The following is a 21,158-nucleotide window of genomic DNA, read 5'->3' as shown; positions in this document are numbered from 1 at the left end:
CTGGAGGGTATTATACTGAGGGAAATAAGTCAATTAGAGAAAGACAATTATCATGGTTTCACTTATATGTGGAATATAAGAAACAGGGCAGAGGACCATAGGAGAAGGGAGGGAAAACAGAATGTCCTTCATCCTAAAATATGAACAGAAGACCAAGGATAACTAGGCCCATGGGAAAGCTGGCCATTTGAAAGAAAAAGACCAAGAAGACTGAAAGGAATATCTGGCTCCCTAGAAAAAAATGACAACCCAGGAACCAGAGACACCTTGACAAATCTAGTTAGTATCCTCAGAGAAATTTAGAGGTGATTTTTCCCTCCACATAATCAGACGCTGGGGGGCAGTGGGATAGTGGTAAATGTTAATAGACCAGAGAAATGTGGAACCTACAATAGCTCTGGGAAAATCCAGAAACTGAAGAGGGTTCAGGAGTTGTAAGCATTAAGTTAACTCTCAATGAAGGGATTGAGAGAGGTTCAAAGAGCAAGAATGGCTGAAAATCTATACAAGAAGTAGACAGACTTCCCAGGATCCCCTCCCTCACCCTGTTACCATCATTAAATTACCATCAAATTACCTGCTGCTCTTCTCAGCAGGTCAGAGCCTACTACTATGAGAAGCTAAATCATGGAAACTCTAGACTCAGGAACACCAGCCACCAAGAAGGTAAAGTTCCAAAACTAAAAAGGAGAGGTTAGGACAGAGTCTACATACCAAAGGCTGAGACTTCTCAGTTCCCTTACTTGCCTCTGCTCCAAAAACACTGGTAACCTAGATACAAAAAATGCAGGAGAGCTCTTCATCTCAGTGGCCTGGGGTGACCTCTGAAAATGGTTCGCTATTTGCTTGACCCAGAAAACCCTACAAAATCATGCAAATAAAGAGGTTCAAATGTTTGTGTTCACTTTAAGAACACATGTGAAACTGCCCAGGCATAAAGGGTATGCATATCTGAAAAGCCACCAAGTATCTGAAAGATGTCACTTTGCAGAAACAGTGTGTGCCATTCCATCACTACAATGGTAGAGATGGTAGGTGTGTCCAAGCCAAACAGTGAGGCTGGACACAGGGTCGGTGGCCCAAAAAGAGTGCTGAATTTTTACTGCACATGCTTAAAAATGCATAGAGTAATGCTGAACTTAAGGATTTAGATGTCGATTCTCTGGTCATTGAGCACATTCAGGTGAAGAAAGCCCCCAAGATGCGGTGTAGAATTTACAGGGCTCACAGTCAGATTAACCCATACATGAGCTCCCCCTGCCATACTGAGATGATCCTTACTGAAAAAGAGCAGATTGTTCCTATACCAGAAGAGGAGGTTGTACAGAAGAAAAAGATATCCCAGAAGAAACTGAAGAAATGAAAACTTATGGCCTGGGAGTAAATTCTGCACAGAATAAATGTAAATAAAAATGTTTTAAAAATTTAGGAGAATGAAGATTTTTTTCCCCCTTGGGGGACTCAGAGCAGGAAAAGAGATAAGATCTCCAGATATTGACAACTGGGGCTTCCCCAATAAAATAGCTCAACCAGGTCACCCACTGTGAATCCCAGTATTTGGCAAGCCCAGTAGGTCAGATTCTTAGGGCCTCCCTCACATGTGCAAAATATTATTGCAAGCAAGCAAGGATTACTCAACACGTGAGGAAAGCCTATAGCAGGAAAGAAGACAAGCAGAAACAGAAAGAAAAATGAAACCTGAAAAAGAAAAAAATGCAACAAGCAGAAGAAAACTTAAAAAAATAACCGAAATCTCAGAAATAAATTTATCCATCAAGCAAGATTACTGTATGTCTGTTTCGGCTGATGATTGTGTAATAGGAACATTATTTGTCCACCCTCTTGAAGCAATTGAAAATATGAAAAAAAAATATGAAACTGACCTTCAGACATTAAACATCAGACAACATTGAGAATGATAACTGAGAGAGGGGCAACAAAAGAAGTGAGCCTTCAGGTCGGCCCAGAGTACTGCCTGGAGAGAGTTTGCACAGGGAGGAGGAACTCAGGTTGGGCCTGGTGGCCTCTCTGAGTTGGAGAGACTGGGCTGCAAGCCTGGCAAGGTCAAAGCAGCTTGAGTTCACTGGGCAGATATTGAAGAAGAGAGAACTGCAAGAGGTAGAGAGCTTGGAGATCTTTAAAGACCCCCAGAGATCTTCACGTGAGTACTGATAAGTGGATGCATGTGAGGAAATGACATGAGGCTAGAAAAGAACTACCCCAAAAGGACAGAAAAAGTAACTCTGAAACTTACTCAGGGCTGGGAATAGTTCATACCATCACCAGCCAGAGTAGAAAATCTCATGATTCATGGGAAATTGGGTAGAGTACTCAAAAAGGTCTTGGCCTTAGTAGTGGGGCAAAGTTTGCTCTGGTGGGGCCTAGCAAAATATATTTTAAAACCTCAAAAATATCAAATTGTTCCCAAGTAACTTAACTGCACAGAAGAACAAAGTTTAAGAATATTTATATAAGTAGGACAACATTCATTACCTAATAAGATAAAATTCACAATGTCTGGAATCATCTAAAAACTTATCAAACATGCAAGAAAATATAACCCATAATGAAGAGAAAAATCAACATACACAAACCCAGAAATGACCATGATGATAAAAGTAGACGACAGTTATTGTAGACATATTCCATTATGTTTACGGAGGTAGAGGAAAGATGTAACATGCTATGTAGTGATATCGGAGACATTAAAAAAAAGTCAAAATTCAAAAGATGAAAAATGCCGCATATTAGACACTGAAAAAGAAGAAGAGCTTGAGAACATAACAAAAAATGATCCAAATGAATAAATAAATAAAACCCTGAATGTAGCATCAGTGAACCATGGAACAATTATTATACATATAATCCTTACTTGAGGAGGTGTTGAGAGCAGGGTGAAGTGGGAGTAAGAGACAGAAAAAATATTTTAAGAAATAATGGCCCTAATTTCTCAAACTTGATGAAAATTATAAATCCAGGGGTGCCTGGGTGGCTCAGTCATTAAATGTCTGCCTTTGGCTCAGGCCATGATCCCAGGGTCCTGAGATCGAGTCTTACATCTGGCTCCCTGCTCGGCAGGAAGCCCACTTCTCCCTCTCCCACTTCCTCTGTTTGTGTTCCCTCTCTCACTGTGTCTCTGTCAAATAAATAAAATCTTAAAAGAAAAAAGAAAATTTTAAGTACACAGGTCTAAGGAAGTCACTAAATCCCAGAAACATAAAGAAAACTACACAAAGTCACATCATAATCAAATTGCTTAAAATCAGAAATAAAGAGAAAATCTTAGGAGCATCCAGAAAAAAAAAAATACATTGCATTTCGATGAAAGTGTTAGCAACCTCTTTTTGGAAGCAAAGCAAGTCAGAGGACAGTAGAGCAACATATTTAAGTACTGAAAGAAAAAAAAACTGTCAAACTAGAATCCTATACTTAATGAAAATATACTTCAAAGACAAAAGCAAAGTGAGGACTTTTTGGATATCTTAAAGCAGAAATAATTTATCACCAACAGACACACTATAAGAGTTTTAAGTCATAGATAGAGAAAGAGCATGGTCCTAATTGTGAAACTAAACTTGCACAAAGAAATAAAGAGCATTGGGGTACCTAGATAGCTCAGTGGGTTAAGCCTCTGCCTTTGGCTCAGGTTATGATCGCAGGGTCCTGGGATTGGGCCCACATTCGGCTCTCTGCTCGGGAGGGAGCCTGCTTCCCCCCTCTCCCTCTGCCTGCCTCTCTGCCTACTTGTGATCTCTGTCTGTCAAATAAATAAAATCTTAAAAAAGAGAAGAAAGAAAGAGCATCATAAATGATACATATGTGAATAAATTTGACTTATTTTTGGTTTTAAAAGTATTATTTAATTTTTAAATATGGAAATGGTAACTATAGTTGATAAAGTTTATAATATATATATCAGGTAGGAGAACAATGGCACAAAGTTCAGGAGAGGGAGAATGGAATTATACTATTATAAATTTCTTATGCTATCCATAAAAGGGCATAATATGACTTTAAGTTAAACAATGGTACATTAAAGATGTATACAATAAACCCTTCAGCAATCACTAAAATAAGAAAACAAAGAGTTATAGCTAATAAGCCAAGAAAGGAGATAAAATTAAATATTAAAAATACTCAGTCCGCAGGCTCTCTGCTGAAGCAGAGCCTGCTTCCCCCTCTCTCTCTGTCTGCCTCTCTGACTGCTTGTGATCTCTATCAAATGAATAAACAAAATCTTTTAAAAAATACTCAATCCAAAAAGAGGAAGAAAATAAGAACAAAGGAAAGATGAAACAAATAGAAAACAAATAACAAGATGATATATTGAAACCCTGTTTGGGTTTTGATATGTTTTATCAATAATCATACTAAATGTAAATGGCATAAACACCCCCAATCAAAAGGCAGAGACAGTCAAAATGGATTTAAAAAACCACAAAGAAATCATATTCTTCCTATAAGAAACCCATTAAAGTACAGACAGGAATGAGTTAAAAATAAAAGTTGGAAGAAGGCATAAAAGGTGAAAAACAGACAAAAGGCATATTATTCTAATGCCAATCCAAAGAAATCAGGAGTGGCTATCAGATAAATTAAAATTAAGAGCAAAAAATATTATCAGAGATAAAGAGGATAATTTCATAATAATAAAGGAGGCAAGTTATGAAGAGTATACAAAACAAACATAAACATTAAAATCAGAAATAAAGAGAAAATCTTAATGAGAAAAATCTTAAAGAGAAATCTTAATGTACATCACAACAGAGCTTCAAAATATATAAAACAAGAGTGGATAGAACTGTAAGAAGTACTGGACAAATCCAAAGTATAGTTAGATATTTCAGCATCTTACTCTCCATAATTTGCAGAATGGGAAATCAGCAAAGATATAAAAGACTTGCACAAGACATTTAGCCAGCATGATCTAATTGCACCTAACAAAAGAATACACATTATTTTGCATTGCAAAAGTTTGCTAATATAGGCTATATTCTTGATAATAAAAAAAATCTCTAGGTTTAAGTCAAATAAAGTATGTTCTCTGACTACATTGGAATTAAATAAAAAGTCAGTAATGCAAAGATGGCTGGAATATACCCAGATATTGGGAATTAAATAATGCCTTTAAAAATAACCCATATCAAAGAAGAAATCCAAAGAGAACTGAATCAAAATGAAAATGCAACCCATCAACGTTTATGAGATGCAATGAAAGCAATATGTATAGGGAAATTTTTAGTACCAATTGCTTGCATTAGAGAAAAAGTCTCAAATAAATTATTTCTGTTTATACCATAAGAAGTAAGAGAAAGAAGAACAAATTGAACTCAAAGCAGAAGAAAAGAAACAATAAAGGTAAGAGTTTAATTAAATCAAAATAGAGAATAGAAAAACAAAAAAAATCAACGAAAACAAAAGTTTTGTTTTGTTTGTTTGTTTGGTTGGTTGGTTTTTATAGAGTCAGTGAAACAGAGAATCTCTTGCCAAGGGTATCAGGAGAAAAAAATGGGGAGAAGAATTCCCAATATTAAGAATGAGAGAGGTGACATCACTATAGACTTTACAGATATTAAAAGAAAATTAAGAAACCTTATTAACAACTTTATGTTAATCAATTCAAAAATTTAAATGAAGGAGACAAATCCTTTGCAAAACATAAGCCATCAAAATCCTGTCAAAGAGAAATAAATCGCTGTAATAAGCAGTAAAATTCTGATACATGCTACAATGTGGATGAACTTTGAGTATTTTATGCTAAATGAGTAAGCCAAATATAAAAGGGCAAATATTGTATAATTCCACTTGCATGAGGTACCTGGAATAGGCAAATTCATAGAGAAGAATAGAGATTACCAGGGACTGGCAGGAGCAGGGGGATGGGGGAAGGTTGATTTACTGTTTAATAGGTATAGAGTTTCTGTTTGGAATGATAAAAAAGACAGATGCATAGATAGACATAGATTGTGATGGTGGTTAGAGAACATTGTGAATGTGCTTAATACCATTTAATTATACTCTTAAATGTTTAAAATGGTAAAGTGTACGTTATGAATATTTTATCACAATACAAAATTTTAAAAGAAATAATCTGACTCTGAAACAGATCATCTGACTCATAAATACATAATCTGAATATGAATAGACCTATTAAAGAAATTTCATTTGTAAGTAGAAACTTTCCCAAAAAGATGACTGCAGGCCCAGATGGCTTTACTTGTATATTCTGCCACGCATTTAAGGAAGAAATAATACCAGTTCTATACAAACTCTCCCAGAAAATTGAAGAGGAGTAAACATTTTCCAATTTTTTTATGAGACCAGCACCACCCTGATACCAAAACCAGGCAAAGATGTTACAAGAAAATAAAAATACAAACAAATATCCTTTTTTAAAAAAGATTTTATTTATTTATTTGACAGAGAGAGAGAGATCACAAGTAGCCAGAGAGGCAGGCAGAGAGAGACGGGGAAGCAGGCTCCCTGCCAAGTAGAGAGCCCGATACGGGGCTGGATCCCGGGACCCCAAGACCATGACCTGAGCTGAAGGCAGAGGTTTTAACCTACTGAGCCACCCAGGTGCCCCTGGACAAATATCCTTTATGAAAACTGATGCAAAAATACTTAACAACACCGAAAAGATAAAGTTTTAATTTAAAAAAAAAAATTCAGCTAACTCAGTCTAACAAAAAATTTGAAGTACTGCATCATTGCCAAATAGTGTTTATCCCAGGTATGCAATGTTTAACATTTGAAAATCAATCAGTGTAATTCATCACATTAGCAAACTAAAAAGAGAAATCACATGACCATCTCAATTTATGCAAAAAAAAAAAAAAAAAGGATGTAACAGAATCCAACATCCATTCCTCATAAAAACTCTCAATAAACTAGAAATAGAAGAGAATTTCCTCAATCTCATAAAGGGCATCTATGAAAAATCTATAGCTAACTTCAAACTTAATGGTGAAATCTCAATACTTAAATCTCAGTGCTTAAAACAACAAACCTATTAGCATCCAAATTCAAAACATTGACAACATCAAATTCTGGCAAAGATGTGAGGTAATAAGAACTCTCATTTACTCCTGGTGAAAATGCAAAATAGTACAGCCACTTTGGAAGACATTTTGGGAGTTTCTTACAAAATTAAACATGTACTTATCATATAATCTAGCAATTGCACTCCTTGGTATTTATTTACTCAAATGAGTTGAAAAATTATGTCCACACAGAACTTGTACATGGATCTATAACAGCTTTATTCATAATTCAAGACATGGGAGCAACCAATGGATCCTGAAGTAAAATCCCAAAAAATTTTTTGTAGATATTGATGAGCTATTTCTAAGATTTATGTAGAAATGAAGAGGACCCAAAATACCCAAAAACATCTTTGAAGAGAAGAACAAAGGGCTGAAAAAGACATAGAGGAAACTTAAATACATATTACTAAGTGAAAGAAGCCAATCTGAAGAAGGTACTTACCATATGATTCCAAATATGCAACATTCTGGGAAAAAAAAAAACAAAACAATGGGGACAGTAAAAAAGGCAGTAACAAATGTGCCATTATGGTGCAGGGTGTTGATTGTGGACAAGGCTATATATGTGTTGGCATAGGAGGTATAGGTGAACTGTGTACTTTCTACTCATTTTTGCTGTAAACCTAACATTGCCCTGAAAACTAAAGTCGATTGAAAAAAAAAAGGAAAGCAGGCACAGTATTGTTTCAGTATGTTGTGTTTTGTTAGAAGACTTTGACTCATCCTCATAAAGTTGCTTTGCTTTGCTGTACTTTTTTTTTAGAGAGAGAGAGAGAATGTACAAGTGGGGGAAGGGAACAGAGGAAAGGGAGACAATCTTTTTTTTTTTTTTTTTTTTTAAGGGAGAGAATCTTAAGCAGGCTTCACACCCAACCTGGAGGTAGATGTGTGGCTCTATCTCATGACCCTGACATCATGATCTGAGCTGAAATCAAGTCAGATGCTTAACCAACTGAGCCACTCAGGCTCCCCACAAAGTTTCTTTGATGATTATTACTTTGTGCTTCTAATAAAATAATCTTTTAAATTAAAAAAAAAAACCCAGATGCTTTCCCTCTAAGGCTAGGAGCAATTCAGTATGTCTGCCTTTACTACTTCTAGTCGACCCTGCCCTGGAAGTTCTAGCTCATTTAATAAGGCAAGAAAAAGATAAAAGGTATCCAGATTGGGAGTTGAGGTGAGGGGGTACTGTCTTCCTTTGTGGACGTAATCATCTGCATGAGTCTACACAAGTCTACAAAAAATATTCATGAGTCTACAAAAAAGCTACTAGAACCAAGAAGTAATTATACAAAATTGTAGGATATAAGATCAACATACAAAAAAATTAAATGTGTTTTCATATACTAGCAATGAATAATTAGAAATAGAAAATCCAAAAACAATACCATTTAAAACAGCATCAAGAATATAAACTATTTAGTAATAAGTTTGAGAAAAGCTGGGCAAAACCTTTATACTGAAGACAAGAAAATAATGCTGAGAGAAATTAAGGAAGATTGAAACAAGTGGAGAGATATGCCTTGTCCTTGGATCAGAAGATTCAATATTAGTAAGATGAAAATCTCTCCAAAATTGATACATAGATTTAACACAATCACAACATAAATCTCAGAAGATTGTTTTGTATATATTGATGAGGTATTTCTAAAATGTATATAGAAATGAAGAGGACCCAGAAGAACCAAAACATCTTTGAACAGAAGAACACTACCTGATTTTAAGACTCATGATACATCTACAGTGATCAAGTAGTGTAGTGTTGGTATAAAGACAGATCAATAGAGAAGAGTCCAGAGTCCAGATATAGACTCACACATACAGGGGCAATTGATTTTTGAAAAGATTGCCAAGATAATTCAAGGGGAAAAGTATATCTTTTCTTTTTTTTTTTTTCCAAGATTTTATTCATTCATTTGACAGACAAAGATCACAAGTTGGCAGAGAAGCAGGCAGAGAGAGAGAGAGAGAGAGAGACGAAGAAACAGGCTCCCCGCTGAGCAGAGAGCCGGATGCAGGGCTCCATTCTAAGACCCTGGGATCATGACCTGAGCCAAAAGCAGAAGCTTTAACCCACTGAGCCACGCAGGTGCCCCAAAAGGATATCTTTTCAACAAGTGTCATTGGACAATTAAATATACATATGCAAAAAAAAAAAAAAAAAGAAAGAAAAGAAAAGAACCTTGATCATTGGCCTACATTTGATCATAGACCTAATGTAAAAACCTAAAACTACAAAGCTAGATAAAGAAAACATAGGAAAAAATTTTTGTGAAATTGAGTCATGTAAAGATTTCTCAGATAAGGTATCAAAAGCACAATCCATGTAAGAAAAAACTGACCAGTTTTATTGCATTAAAGCTGGAAACTTCTTCTTTCTCTTTGAAAGATGTTAAGGGAACAAACAGATAAACCACAGACTTGGAGAAAATATTTGGAAGTCCGTATCTGATAAGGACTTGTATCCAGAACACATAAAGCAGTCTCAAAATGTGATAATAAACAAACAATATTATTTAAATGGGTCAAAAAATTTAAGAAGACATTTCACCAGAAAAAAGGAAATATATATATACATATATATGTGTATGTATGTATAGATATGAAATACATATATATAAATAGATATATCTATAAAGGAAATACATATATATATGATAGAAAATAAGCAAATAGAAAAGATGTTCAGTAGCGAAAGGTATGTTAAAATCCCTATTAGATACCAATATACACCTTTTAGAATAGTTAAAATTAGAAAGTCTGATGATTCAAAATATTGGTGAGGAAGGAGTAACTAGAATTTTTTTTTCATTTTATTTTATTGTATTTCTTTTCAGTGTTCCAGAATTCATTGTTTACACACCACACCCAGTGCCCCATGCAATACGCACCCTCCTTAATACCCACCACCAGGCTCACCTAATCCCCCGCTCCCCTCCCCTTCAAAACCCTCAGTTTGTTTCTCAGAGTCCGCAGTCTCTCATGCTTCGTCTCCCCCTCTGATTTCCCCCAACTCCCTTCACCTCTCCATCTCCCCATGTCCTCCGTGTTATTCCTTATGCTCCACAAGTAAGTGAAACCCTATGATAATTGACTCTCCCTGCTTGACTTTTTCACTCAGCATAATCTCTTCCAGTTCCGTCCATGTTGCTACAAAAGTTGGGTATTCATCCTTTCTGATGGAGGCATAATACTCCATAGTGTATATGAACCACATCCTCCTTATCCATTCGTCCTTTGAAAGGCATCTTGGTTCTTTCCACAGTTTGGCAACTGTGGCCATTGCTGCTATGAACATTAACAGTAACTAGAAACCTCATATGCTTCTTTCAGGAGTGTAAAATGATACAACCACTTTTAAAATCTGTTTGGCATGATTTTGACAGGACTCCAAATGATCCCCACTTCCTAGCTGTCTGGCTTTGTGTAATTCCCTCTCTTACCCAATGTAATACAGTAGCATGGAAGGGGTGTCACTTCCAGGACTAGGTTATAAAAGATGGTGAGTTCCATTTTGTTAACAGACTCTCTCCTCTCTGGCAAGTCATCATATCAAAGAGGCCTATTGGGCAAGGAACTAAAGGAGGTCTCCAGCCAACAAAGAATTGAGATCCTAAATCCAGCCATCCTCAAGAAACTAAATCCTTTCAACAACAACCACATGAGTGAGTTTGAAAGCTGATCAAAGCTCAATGAATCTTTAGATGAAACCTCAGTGCTAGCTAACACCTTGGCTACACTCAGCTAAACTATGCTTGCATTCCTGACCCACAAACATTCTGAGATAATACATTGTGCTGTTTTAAACCTGAATGTTTTGGGGGTAATTGGTTACACAGTAATAGATTACGAATACTGGCAATTCCTGAAAAAGTTGAACACCCTCACCTACCATATGGTATAGCCATTCTACTCTTAGATATTTACCCAAGAGAAATGAAAGCATATGTCCACATCAAGTCTAGTACATGAATGGTCATGGCAGCTTTATCTGTACTAACCTCAAAGTAGAAACGAACCAATATCTATCAACAGGAAAATGGATAAACAAATTGGAGCATAAGCAGTATACAATAGAACACACAGAGAAATTAAGAATGATCTATGGAAACATAGAACATGCGTGAATCTCAAAGTCATAATGCTAACTAAAAAGATCCAAACCAGAAAAGAGTACATTCTGCATGATTCCACGTATATGAAGTCCTAGAAGATGGAAACTAAACGACAGTGACAGAGAGCAGAATAGTGGTTATCGGAGGATGGGAAGAGCCGGTGCAAAGGGCAGGTAGGAAAGGGTTACAAAAAGGCATGACAACCTTTTTCAAAGTGATGAGTATGGTTATTCTATTGATTGTGGTGATGGTTTCATGGGTATATCGATTTGTCAAAATTAATCACAATGTACACTTTAAATGTGGACAATTACATATTATTGTGCTTCAGTAACGCTGATAAAGGAATGTGGCTGTATAAATGAATATTTAGAAAACAAAAATGATTTGGAATTTAAAAATTAAAAAGCTGAAATGAAGACGTTAATAGAGCGTACAAAGAAGGCTGGGGAAACCTCCCAATAATTAGAACAATTACAACAAAGAAATGGAAAATAGAAGTTAAAAAAATAAATCAGACTAGACGGGAAGTAGAAGAGCTTAAATAATATGACTTTCAAAATAGAGAAGAGTGGGGTGCCTGGGTGGCTCAGTGGGTTAAGCCTCTGCCTTTGGCTCAGGTCATGCTCTCAGGGTCCTGAAATCGAGCCCCACATCGGGCTCTCTGCTCAGTGGGGAGCCTGCTCCCCCCCCCCCCCGCCTGTCTCTCTGCCTACTTGTGATCTCTGTCAAATGAATAAATAAAATCTTTAAAAAAAAAATAGAGAAGAGAGAATATGAGAGGGGAGCAATTTACCAAAGAAACAATTCAAGAAAATTCCCTGGACACAAAAGACATGAATTTCTTGACCGAGTGGTTCACCAAGCACAATAAGTGAAAACAGAGTCACACAAAACACATCAGTGGAAAGTTTCAAGAACAAAGAGAAGGTACTAAAGCTCTGAAAGGGAAAGAATAGGTCACATACAAAAGGCTTAGTATTAGCTCTGCATTAGACTTCTCAATAGCAATGCTAAAAACTAAATGATAATGGAGGACAACCTTCAAAATTCTTACTAAAAATAATTTCTAACTTAGAATTCTATAGCCCCAGTCAAACTCTGAACATGCTGTTAGGATAGAATGACTATCAGACATTTTCAGACATGCAATATCTCAAATTTTTTTCAATTGCTTATGTTTTCTTCCTGAAAGAAAGGAGATTTTCTTTCTGTTGAAGAGTTTGAGGATGGATTTGTGACAGGTACATTAAAAACTAAGCGAACAAAAGAAAACATTGAAATGAAAACCAAAGAATGCAAAAGAAGGGAAAGAAAATTTTAATGTACTATAGGGTTACAGCCATAAAAATACAAATTATAAATATTAATTTGTCCAAGAATTATGACATCATTCTTTCAGAAGAATAGGAAGGAAAAAATATATACTTAAGGGTATGGAAGTGAAGGAAGAGAGTTAAACCCTTATTGTCCATTGCCTGAAGTAAATATTTTTAAAACAAACCAATAAATAGCAGTTTAAGTGTGCTATTTAGAAATATAGAAGCAAATACCAGAAAGCTAAAAGCATTGAAAGTAGTGGCTTCCAGGGGAATAGAAAGGAAACTGTTAGCTTCATTTTAAGACTTGTAGAACTATTTAATTTTTTTAATCATGTAAATGTATAGCTTTTATTAAAATTAAAAGAATAAAGACATAAAAAGAATAAAGACATGATAGAAGAAAGCTTCCGCAAACTGAAGATAGTTATTTCCAGACTAAAAGACACTCCAAGTTCCAAGTAGGTGAAGAATAAAAGAATTATGCCTTGATTCAGACTGAAGAGATTTCAGAACATGAAACACCAGGAGAAACTCCTAGAACTTTCAGAAGAAAAGAAAAAGTCACCCTCAAAAAAGCAAAAATAGGGATGCCTGGGTGGCTCAGTTGGTTAAGCTGCTGCCTTCGGCTCAGGTCATGATCCAGGCGTCCTGGGATCGAGTCCCACATCAGGCTCCTTGCTCAGCAGGGAGCCTGCTTCTCCCTCTGCCTCTGCCTGCCATTCTGTCTGCCTGTGCTCGCTCTCTCCTCCCCCCCCCTCTGATAAATAAATAAAATCTTTAAAAAAATTTTTTTAAAAAAAGCAAAAATAATACTGGCCTCAGACATCTATCTTATCAGAAACTTTGTATAGTAGAATAAAAAATTCTGGGAACTATAATTTAAAACCCAATATTCAATATCCAGAAAACTGTTATGCATGCAAGCAAATATAGAGTTTTAGATTTATAGTACTCAGAAAATGTATGTCCAAATTCCTTTTTCTGTTACTGCAGGATATAGTTCAGCAAAAGGCTTCAAGAAATAGTATGATTAAGAGGTTTAAAAATCATGAAGATCTAGTAAAGTCATGTTTCTTTTCTTAACAAACAAAAATTAAGGCAAATAAAAATGCCCCCCAAAACCCAAAAAGTTATGTCAGAACCTCATGTTTGTCTAAATATGAAGGAAACAACAATGTGACATGAGTTTAGCAACTGACCCTTCATGGAACCTATAGTTAATAACACTGGACCCACAGAGAAGGAAATAAAATCCTACCATACTGATTGGCTTTGAATGAACAATATTTACAAAGTCATAATGACATGAATAGGGTTTATTGTGTTTAGGTTTTTAAAACCATCCTGTGAACAAAACTTGAAAAAGCAAATTATGTTCATAAAATAGTATAAAAAATGATCAAATCTAGTGAGGTAAAAGTTGTCATGGTAGTAGGGAAAGAAATTAATATAATGTCTGAAAATAATAGAACAAGAAATGGGATTTAGGTGGGAGATTGAAACTTACAAAGATGACCAAGAGAAAAACTAAAAATAATAATTGTTAAAATTTAGGGAGAAGGTAGTATAAGTCAACTAAAGCCTCATGTTTCTTAGCAAGGAGTCCATAGCTAGTGCCTAAGTTGAATATCAAGAAAGAGGTATAAGTATGCCATTTGGAATTAGGATGCTAACCATTAGAAAAGCCAAATGCAGGAATGGCTCATGGTGGTGGCCTTTGGGACTATATAGATAGTAAAAGGAAATGGAAATGGAGTGGGTGATTTTCAATTTTCATCCCATGTCCTCTTCTACCGTGCATATTCAATAAAACATTTTAAAATGCTTTACATGAATAAAATAAATTTTGAATTATGAATACCTCCATCTTCTGAAATGTGTTGATAGTGAAACACAATTTCTTAGACCTTCGGTAGCATCTTCGCTATCCGTCATCTACTTGTCATCAGGCTCTAGGATGGTGGCTTTGCTGTTGGTAGAAGGGACAGTCTCTTCTTCATCATTAGTATTTCCTACCCCCAAATTAAGGACAAACTTACAGCGAGCATGAGGTATTTCTGTGATGGCCGTGTGTGTGCAAACACATGTACCAGGGGATTACTTGAAAAGTGAAGTGTCTGAGTTACCAGTCAAAATTGCCAAGTTTTTTTTTTTTAAGATTTATTTATTTATTTGACAGACAAAGATCACAAGTAGGCAGAGAGGCAGGCACAGAGAGAGGAGGAAGCAGGCTCCCTGCCAAGCAGAGAGCCCGATGTGGGGCTCGATCCCAGGACCCTGGGATCATGACCTGAGCCGAAAGCAGAGGCTTTAACCCACTGAGCCATTCAGGCGCCCCTTGCCAAGTTGTTTTTTAATATCCAATGTGATTTAGAAGAACTAAAAAAGTCTCAGTGTAAGTGGAAGTCCATTACTATGACTTACCATGATATAACCAACTGCTTCCTAGGACCCACCATTCTGACAGATTTCTACATTGGCCTCTGGTCACAATGAGAGCCCTTTGCGGGCTGGTCTAATGAGAGAATCATGTAAGAAAGCCCCCTTTAGTTTAAGAGTCTCAGAAACTCTTTTTCCTTCTGTTTCCATAATCATGTAACCACCTCTGAGTCCCAACAGACAGACCCTCTGTTGAGTTGGCTAGTTGACCTTCCACTTGACGGGTGGAAATGGCCTCCTATTCTCCAGGTTTCCCTCCCTTTTAGTTGTGGGAAGAAGTTCTTCTTTTGTATGACTTCTTACATGCCAAGCAAAACCTCCCGTGGACTGTGTCCAACAGCACAGATCTATGGACTCAATGTCCCATTAACTCCAAAACTGCAAACATGTGGGCATAAGCCCCCCAGAGTGATCTAATTCCCTGTGATCACACCTACTACCTCGATAGGCAATTGCATAAGGATGGTGTGGGCCAACGGGGGGACCCCTGATTCTCACTATCAGTGAATGCTTTGGCCTTCAATCAAATCTGGTGTTTCAAGATGATGGAAGAATTATTATGAAGATCACTTACATATTACACCTGGAAAAGTTCTCACCTGGCCACAAATGCAGGCCATCTTACTACTAATTCCTTCTGGCCCTTTCCAGTATCATTGTTTTCGCTACTTATCCTTGGAATTATACCATGATTGCATTTTTCTTGGTTTTCATGACCACTTGGCTATTCTTTCCTTTGGAACTGGGGGCTGGATATTTTGCCTGGCATCTATAAGAAAAGCCCCAAGTGGAGTGTATTTGCAAGGAGGTCATTGTGCTTTGAGCATCATGTAAAGAAGCCACATTGTGTTTATGCAAAGCACACAAAGAAGGTAAAAGCAGAATCCCAACTATGTAAGAGAATTACTGGGGCCAGGGTAGATTATTAATGCTTTATCTAAAAGATGCATGGACACCCATGACCCATCCCAACTACTCCTGAGGTGCTAGGAATAATCCACCGTGTCAGAATCTGGTCTGTGTCCCCAGTGATGGCTATCTGGGAGTCTCCCCTTGCCTGATGGAGCTCAGAGAGGGGAGAATGTCATTGAAAATGCCCTTGGCTGGAAAAGCATTCAAATGACAGGCTAGTAGCAAAAGTTTGTGACATTTTGATGGCTCTTTGCCTTTGAACGTGCTCATTTGGGGATGGCCCGTTACCTGCTTCTCTGCCTTGATCCATTATTTTTCTCTGGGCAGAAGCACAGAATAATCAAGAATAGAATGAATTCTGGGTCCAGTGATGGCAGGTGCAGCCAACCCTCTTTTAAGCTGACAAAGCGCAGACAATTCCAACCGTGTGGTTGACACATGACTGTGTATGGCAGATATGAACGTCCAATTTGCAGGTAATTAGAAACCAGTTCAATAAGATACTTTATCATGGGTTCTACTTAACCTGTGACTCAGACAGCCCCGGGAGGGCTTGCAATCTTGACGTTGATGGCTTGAACATTGTCATTATTCTATAGACCCTTAAAAGGGCTGTTTAGTACTGAACTACAGTTAATAGTCTAGAACAGAAAAAGATAAAGAAAAATTGACCATAACCCTACCCTTTTTCCCTTTACCTCAACAACCTAACATTTGAAGCTAGAAGACAGTGGAGGTGACGTTTTCTCTGCCATGCTGGACTCCTCATCGCAAAGGGCAATGGATGCTCCCGTGGCCTCCTGCCTGGTCTGAGCTGCCCTAACAAATCTGTTCTCCCACGCCAAGTGGATCTCCTGCTAAGCAAAGCATACGGGCACTGCAGAGCCCCCAGTGTCCTTACCAGCTCCATCCAAATAAAGTTCACGCAAAGGTTCTACCTTACAGGTCAGAAAGGGCGATGGATTGCAAATCCACCTTGGCTTATATAGAAATGACAAGGATCTTGCTGACCATCAGAACCCCTTCTGGGGCAGGTTGAGGGGGAGGGGAATAAAAGCAATAAGCATAAAAGCAAAAACATCCTTGAAAATCAAGGAGGACAGAGAAGACGTTAAGGGAAATGACAAGAAGAACTAAGAACTGTTTGGGACAAGGGCTTGTGAGTTGGACAACTGTCCATTTTGCTGAGGGGTTGACAGGGAGAGCAGAGTGGGGTGCAGAGAGGAGGGTGAGGGACAAGCATAGCAAATGGTGCTGGTGTTTGGTGCTCCTGGCCTGGGTCCCCCCAGGGTTTGGAGAATGGACACTTCTTAGCTCTGCCCTTCCTCACCAAGGAGCCCGCTGAGGCCAAGATGCGAAGGCAAAGGAGTTCTTCCTCAGGTCACCCAAGCCCTTCCAGATATACCAGCTCTCAAAACTTCACTAAGCTGTGGGCTCCTGGGTGGCTCAGTGGGTTAAGCCTCTGCCTTTGGCTCAGGTCATGATTTCAGGGTCCTGGGATCGAGTCCCGCTTCGGGCTCTCTGCTCAGCAGGGAGCCTGCTTCTCTCTCTCTCTCTCTGCCTGCCTCTCTGTCTACCTGTGATCTCTGTCTGTTAAATAAACAAATAAAATCTTAAAAAAAAACAAAAAACAAAACAAAACCTTCCCTAAGCTGTGCACATTCTGAGTCACCACTTTCCCCATGGACCCTAAGGCCCCTGAGGTTATTAGGATGGTCTCCGATGTCCCACCTAGTTGTGAGCTCCCTTCCCTTCCGTCTCTTTCTTTGTTCTTATTTATTTTTGTTTTATTTTAATCTGTCTAATTGCCTAATGGGCCACATCTGAGCTCAGCAAGACACCTTCAGGGTTTGGGTCGCCTTGCTTCCTAGCCCCATCAGAACGTGTTCTGAGTTTTAAAGTCAAAACCTTAGCTTAACATTTCTCTTTAAAATGTGAGCGATACACGACCCTCCCTAATTCCAGTCGGAGTATCTGACCCCTATCCAGGGTTCCCGGGTTTAGCAAAGAAAAGTACAGGATAGTCAGGTAAGTTTTGAATTTTAAAGAAATAAATCACTGTACCAGTATAAGTATATCCCACAGATTGAATAGGATATATACTCAAAAAATTGGGGGGGGGGCACCTGCGTGGCTTAGTAGGTTAAGATTAAGTGTCTGCCTTCAGCTCAGGTCATGATCCCAGGGTCTTGAGATGGAGCCGCATGTCAGTCTCCCTGCTCATCGGAGAGTCTACTTCTCCTTCTCCCTCTGCCCTCCACCCCATTCATGTTCTCTCTCGCTCACTCTCTGTCTCAAATAAATCAATAAAATCTTAAAAAAAAAATGTTCATTGCTTATCTGAAATTGAAACTTCATTGGGAGCCTAGTATTTATTTACCTGGCCACCTGCCAACTGATCCCTCAGCCATTCTATGAAAACATGTAACCCTATTCTCATATGCAATAGACACATGTAACCACGTCTATTGCCTAGCAATTATCCATTGTATTCATTCATGGTGTGCATGTGTGTCCAGTTACGTCTCAGGCAGTGAGCTCCCAAGGATACCCTCCTTCTGAGTGGTACCTAAAATGCTGCCCTCCCAGTAGGGGGTTCATGGTACAGATTGCTTTTGGAAGGTGGTATGTGCACAGGAGGGGTGGGTGCACGGCACCCACCAGCTTCATCAGAAGCAGGGATGGGTCCATGGGAGTGGAAGGTAGCTCTGATTACATGTAATTCTGGATCTGGGCACCTAGCTGTGGGAGTCCCCGTGAGTCCACCTTCTTGGAGGGTAAAGGAATTATCTCCCCAACTTCCCCCACAGGTCCTCCCACCCCCAGCCCTTTGCAAGCCCCTCCCAGTTTGGGAGGCAGACCACCTCCCAGGCAGCACCCCAGCACACCATGTGTGGAAGCTGAGCCACCTATCACCTTACTCTTTCCACCCCACTCCATCTTCCAGCCCAGAAAGGCCCAGCTCAGAGAGGCCAACAGAGTGTCCCCTCAAGGCGGGAGTTCTGCTCAGGCCTCCGGTCTGGCATCCTGCTCCTTTTCCACCGAACTCTGCTTACTCTTGCTTTCTTTCTGCCTGCTAGAGGAGCACACACACTTGTTATTTTTTTCATGTCCAAAGGGACAGGTGTCCTAAAGACATGAGGGGAGACCACACAAGGGCTCGCGCGGGTGTGTTGGGGGGATGGCGGCGCTGAGCCCGGAGAAGCAGAGTGAGGCAGCTCTCATGGGTAATGGGCATATAATTCTGACTGCCCGCTTCCTGAGGCCTGCTGGCCTGTCAAGGGAAGAGTGCAGTGACTGACAAGGGGCCTTATTTCTGCCACTGAGAGAATGGCTCATAATTTACAGCCCGCTGAGCCAGCTTCTACCACGTCAGTTGAGCCTTCTTTTTGTAGACAGTAATAAATTGTCTTATCACCAGTGCTGATATAACATGCTCCTTCTTAAGTGCACCATAATTTTTATTTTTAAGAGAATATTCATATTTGATGGCAGAGCTCATGGGCATCTGAATACCCCCCTGAAGTGAAGACTTTTTCTTTTTCTTTTCTGTTCCTTTTTTTTTTTTTTTTAAGAAGGTATAATTCAATACCCAAATGCTACTGGCAGGAGTTGGCTTGACTTCTAAACAGACACTGGGGACAGGAAGAAATTTCTAGGCCCTGGACAGACAGAATGACTTCTCCCTCAGCAGGGAGGTATCAAAAGGATGAAAGTGAGGCACTTCTAATGGTTCAGGCCACCCTGACTCCGGCCCCATCAGAAGGTATCTGAATTTTTAAATCAAAGCCTTAGCTTGGCACTTCTTTTCAAAATATTAGTGATAACTTGCCCCAATTCCAACTTGAGAATTCAATCCCCAGATGTAGCAAATAAAACTACAGGACAGTTAGGTAAGTTTGAATTTTAGATAAATAACAAATCATTAGTATAAATATATCCCACACTATGGTTGGGATATACTTCTATGGCAAAATTTTTTTTAATTGTTTATCCGAAATTCAAATATGACTGGGCATCTAGTATTTATCTGTCAACCTCACCAGCGAATCCCTCAACCATTCTATGGAGACGTTTAACCCCAGACTCTTAGACAATGCATGCCCCTGATGTGGCCACATCCCTGCTTCTGGAAGAGGGTATTAGTGTATCACTTTTCTTTTTATTCCAAAGGGGCAGTCTTGCCACTACCCAAGGGACTCACTTTTTCTAGTTCCCCATGACAGGGAGGTCTGAAGAGTGACACAAACAATCAAGGCAGCTCCTGAGTGAGCAGCCATCCCAATTGTTCCCGCGTCAGGGGCTCTGGCCTCCCTTAGGGGCTTCAGTGGGCTGGGCAGTTCAGGCACCGCGTCTTCCACCTTCTGTCTCCTCTAGGGGGCGACAGTGCAGCCTCCCTGATCCCCGGGGAGCGGTCCAGAGGGACTCCATGTGCCCCTGGAGCACAGCCCCGGGATGGGGATGCCACAGAGGGTCACCGATGGCCAGTGACTCCCCCACGTCTGCCCTCTGTTTCAACTGACCCATGGGTAGACCAGCTTCCCTTTCCCTCAGGGTTTCTTGTGCCTTGATCAGCATCCAAGGATTTCCCTTGCTCTTTGGCAGGAAGAGACAGGGACCTCGGAGCTACAACGCAGCTTCCTCTCTCTGTCTTTTGTCTCCTGCCTTCACAACCACCCGCTCCATCCGGAGGAGAACATTTATAAGGTCACTTAACCTCAGGGGGTGGAAGGCCTTAGGCAAGGCCTCTGAGTCTTCGCTCTGAGTCCTCCCTTTTTTATCTGTAGAAAGAGAGAAAGGATCACCACCTCACCAGGTGGTTTTAAAAACAAATGAGACGCAGATGTACACACAAGTTTTACCGAGGTTCGGTAGATAAATGTGAGTGTTTTTCTCTCCCTCGGCCACTCCCCTCTCCCCTCTTCCTCACCTCTCCCCTTCTTTCTTATCAGACAGGCATCAGGAGGGAGCCAACGCTGTCAGGGCTGTGTGTTCTGGCTAGGGCCCGTGTGGAGCCTGCCTTCTGATGGAGATGCCAGGCTAGCCACGTGGGGCCGGCCAGCCCAGAACACATCTTTGCTGACATAGCTGTGCACACACACAGACCCTTCTAGCAACATCTACATTTACAAGGAGCAATCGGTTGTCACCACACCTCTGGTCTTAAAATCATAGCTCTTCCATGACGGGCCAGACCCGAGTCAGAGTTCTTTATCTACACTGACTCATTCTAGGCGAACATGAATGTTATACCTGTCTTAATGCTCGGTTGGAAAAACTGAGGCCCAGAGAGGGTAACCGATTCATCCAAGGTCACACAGCTA

At 39.4% G+C, this 21,158-nt stretch overlaps 1 pseudogene; it reads left to right on the top strand.

Annotated features, from left to right (window-relative positions):
- The first annotated feature begins 830 nt into the window (after positions 1-830).
- Positions 831-1,384, top strand: LOC106006572 (annotated as a pseudogene).
- Positions 1,385-21,158: the final 19,774 nt, after the last annotated feature.

Source organism: Mustela putorius, unplaced genomic scaffold, assembly GCF_011764305.1.
Source record: "Mustela putorius furo isolate JIRA1106 unplaced genomic scaffold, ASM1176430v1.1 tig00003972_pilon_pilon_pilon, whole genome shotgun sequence".
In the NCBI taxonomy this organism is placed as follows: Eukaryota; Metazoa; Chordata; class Mammalia; order Carnivora; family Mustelidae; genus Mustela; species Mustela putorius.
This window is presented reverse-complemented; position numbering and strand designations above follow the sequence as displayed.